This window comes from Thamnophis sirtalis, unplaced genomic scaffold, assembly GCF_051295495.1.
Source record: "Thamnophis sirtalis isolate CommonGarterSnake01/CBP01778 unplaced genomic scaffold, rThaSir2_p1.2 scaffold_9, whole genome shotgun sequence".
Taxonomy (NCBI): domain Eukaryota; kingdom Metazoa; phylum Chordata; class Lepidosauria; order Squamata; family Natricidae; genus Thamnophis; species Thamnophis sirtalis.
In genome coordinates, this window is record NW_028261389.1 from 79,691,813 (window position 1) to 79,695,973 (window position 4,161).

Consider the following 4,161-nt stretch of genomic DNA (forward strand, 5'->3'; position numbering starts at 1 on the left):
CTCGGCGCGCCCGGCACCTGCCCCGGGGGCTTCCGCCGTGCCAGCGCCGCCTCTGCGCTGCGCCCTGCTCAGCCTGGCCGGGGCCGAGCGCGCTGCTTCTCGCGAGAGAGGCGGGCGCCTTGGGGGGGACGGACGGACCCGGGCGAGGACAGGGGGGGTGGGGTGGGGGTGGGGGCAAGGCAGAGACCCTCCTTCTCCCCCCCTCCCCAAAAGGCGGCTCTGCGCGGCGCTCCCCAACCCGGCCAGGGCCAAGGCAGCAGCGACCTGGTCCGCCCGGGGGATGCGCTTTTGTGCCCAGGCGCGCTGGAGACCCTGGGATCCAAACGCCCCTTCCTCACTCCGGGAATTTGGGACCCTCCTTTCCTAGTCATGGTCAAGGGGAGGGGGCTTCCTTGTCGCTTCTTCCCACCCCTCCTTCCCTTCTCCTCTCCTCTTCTCTTTCTTCTCCTCTTCTCTTTCTTCTCTTCTTCTCTCTTCTCTTTTTTTCTCTTCTCCCCTTACCTTTCTTCCCCTTTTCTCTTTCTTCTCTTTCTTCTCTTCTCCTCTCCTCTTCTCTTTCTTCTCTTCTCTTACCTTTCTTCTCTTCTCTTCTCTTCCCCTCTTCTCTTCTTCTCTTACCTTTCTTCTCTTCTCCTCTCTTCTCTTTTTTCTCTTCTCCCCTTACCTTTCTTCCACTCTTCTCTTTCTTCTCTTCCCCTCTCCTCTTCTCTTTCTTCTTCTCTCCTCTCCTCTTCTCTTTCTTCTCTTCTCTTCTTCTCGTCTCTTTCTTCTCTTCCCTTTCTTCCCTTTCTTCTGCCTTCTCTCCTCCCCTCCTCCTCCTGTACTCTTCCTCTTCTCTCTTCCCCTTTCCTCTTCCCTTCTCTTCTCTTGCTTCCCTTCCCTCTTCTCCTCTTCCCCTTCCCTCCTCCTCTTCCTCTTCCCTCTTCCCCTCTCCTCTTCTCTTGCTTCCCTTCCCTCTTCTCCTCCCTTCCCCTATGCTCTTTCCTTTCGTTTCCTCCCGTCCTTCCTCCTCTCCTCTCCACCCTGACTTTCTTTTCTTTTCCTTTCCTTTGTTTCCTCCCCTCCCATCTCTTCTCCTCTCCACCTTTCTTTTCCTTTCTTTTCCTTTTCCTCTTTTCCTTTTTCCCTTTCCTTTCCCTTTTCTTCTCTCCTCTCCTCTTCCACTTCACTCCGTCCCTTACACCCAGGAGTCCTCTCTTTTAACATTCTTTTACCCTCTCTTCTTTTTTTCTCCCTTCTCTTAGGGAGACGCCAGCTAAACTGTCCAGGGGTTACAACAGGTGGGCTTCCCAAATGAGCTCTCCAGCCTGGCTGCAGGTCCAATTCTTCTGTTTGAATCTGGGTCTAGACACCCCTCCCACACACACACACAACCAGCCCTTTCTAGACTGAGGCCCCTGGGTTGTTCGAGGCTAAGAGGGGAAGCCCAGATCCGTGGGGGGCCCATGGCCTGCAGAATCTGCTGTCCCACAATCCGAACAGAACAGAACAGGGGCCTTGGAGGTCTTCTAGTCCAGCCCCCTGCTCAAGCAGAAAACCCTATACCCTTCATGATTGCAGACAGCAAGGGTAACTGGACAAACCAGGGACAGTGAGGACACATTGGCACCCAGCTGGGGGCTCTCCTCATCCACTCACCCACATCCTCTCATCTCCATCACGCTTAGGGGGTGTGGGCTGCCCCACGCGTCTCCCCTTTCACCCCCTGTCCATCAGGACCCTGGGCTGGCACCGCTTATGCTGCCTCACCGCATCTTTACATCCAGTGGTGCAGTGGTGGGTTTCAAAAATTGTTCGAACCTACTCTGTGGGTGTGGCCTCCTTTGTGGGAGTGGCTTGCCGCCCATGTGACCGGGTGGGAGTGGCTTGCCGCCCATGTGACCGGATATGAAGATGCCGACGACACTTGTCAGAACCACCTTAAATTACCTCACACACAGCACTGGCCTGCATAAGAATAGGATGTCAACTTGTTTTTTACAAGGCATCTTTGGTTTGCGTTAAAACAACTTCAACACACGCAATGTTCTGATTGCACCACAAGCGCAGTGGTCATCCTTACCTTCCACAGAGGCACTGAGTTTTATAAATAGGAGCATGATAGTGTAGAATAATCATATCCAAGGACCAGTGGTGGGTTTCAAAAAAGTTTGGAACCTCTTCTGTAGGTGTGGTCTGCTTTCCGGGTCCACTGGTGGAACCTCTTCTAACCGGTTCGGTAGATTTGATGAACCGGTTCTACCGAATAGGTGCGAACTGGTAGGAACCCACCTCTGCAGTGGTGGGATTCAGACGGTTCGCACCTATTCGAGAGAACCAGTTGGTAACTTTCTAAGCAGTTCGAAGAACCGGTTGTTGGAAGAAATCTACTTTTGTGTTTTTCCCCACTTTATAGGGCTAATCCTGTAAGGAAGGCAGGAAGGAAACATTCTGGTGTTGTTTCTAGCCTCATCTTTATTGCCCTGCTCACAGAAACTGCCTCTCCGGTTCACCCTTATTCCGTTGTAACAGCTAAGGTGAAGCGCCCATCGACATGAGTGACGTTGAGTTGGCCACACCCACCCAGTCACATGACCACCAGGCCACGCCTACCCAGCTGGTCATTAGGGCAGAGGACCGGTTGTTAAATGATTTGAATCCCGCCCTTGTTTATATCCCCTTGCAGCCCCCTCCACGGATAGGGAGATTTTGCAGATTTGAGATTTACAGAAAGTTTTTTCTTTTAAAAAAAGCAAAGCATTTTAGGGATTTCCTCCATATCCTACATGGACCATTTTCTAACCTCATCGGTGCTTGAGGGCCCTTAAAACAGTGTTTCTCAACCTTGGCAACTTGAAGATGTCTGGACTTTAACTCCCATAATTCCCCAGCCAGCATTCGCTGGCTGGGGAATTCTGGGAGTTGAAGTCCAGACATCTTCAAGTTGCCAAGGTTGAGAAACACTGCCTTAAAAAACCAACCAAAAGCCACATCATCAAAACATAGAAAAGGAAAGACGGTTATTGCTTCTCCAATCAGAAAAAGAAATATTAGCAGAATAACAGAGAAATGAACCGGGGGCCTTCGAAATTTCTGTTGTGTATCTCCAAACAATGCACTCCATTTTTTCCAGAACAGCGGTGTTGAAAGTCATTCTCCGGCGGTGCGGTGACTAAAACACCCAGCCTTTCATAAAAGCCCAGCTGCAAAGACAATTTTTTAAAAATAAATAAAGCTGCCCCAGGAGAAGGCCATCTCCGCCTTCGACTGTTTCGGTGTTTTTATTACTTCTCTTATTTCCTCCTCTCTTGTTGAAACAAATGAATCTTGGCCGGCGAGAAGCGGGCGGAGGGGGTGGTGGTGGAAACAGGTTTGGTAATAAAACACCTTCGCGACTTGCGTAGACTTGCTGGGGAGACTTTTTAAATCGCGGAACCTGGATATAATCTCTCTCTTTGTGCCTCTAAAGGAACAGAGAGCACCAGGGACCCTACAGTCCTCCTCCTCCTCCTCCTCTTCCTCCTTCTCCTCCTCCTCCACTTCCTCCTTCTCCTCCTCTTCTTCCTCCTTCTCCTCCTCCTCTCTGCAAATCCCTCTCCCTTCTAGCACTGATGATGTTTCCTAGTTGGGTAATGAAACGTCTGCAAGAAAACCACCAAACTCAGAGAGCACCAAGGACCCTACAATCCTCCTCCTCCTCTTCCTCCTTCTCCTCTTCTTCTTCCTCCTTCTCCTCCTCCTCTCTGCAAATCCTCCTCCCTTCTAGCACTGATGATGTTTCCTAGTTGGGTAATGAAACGTCTGCGAGAAAACCACCAAGCTCAGAGAGCACCAGGGACCCTACAGTCCTCCTCCTCCTCCTCTTCTTTCTCTTTCTCCTCCTCCTCCTCTTCCTCCTTCTCCTCCTCTTCTTCCTCCTTCTCCTCCTCCTCTCTGCAAATCCTCCTCCCTTCTAGCACTGATGATGTTTCCTAGTTGGGTAATGAAACGTCTGCAAGAAAACCACGAAGTTCAGAGAGCACCAAGGACCCCACAGTAATTTTCCTCCTCCTCCTCTTCCTCCTCTCCATACACCCCACTCCCTTCTAGCACTGATGATGTTTCCTAGTTGGGTAATGAAACGTCTGCGAGAAAACCACCAAGCTCAGAGAGCACCAAGGATCCCTTCATTTCAACCCTGGG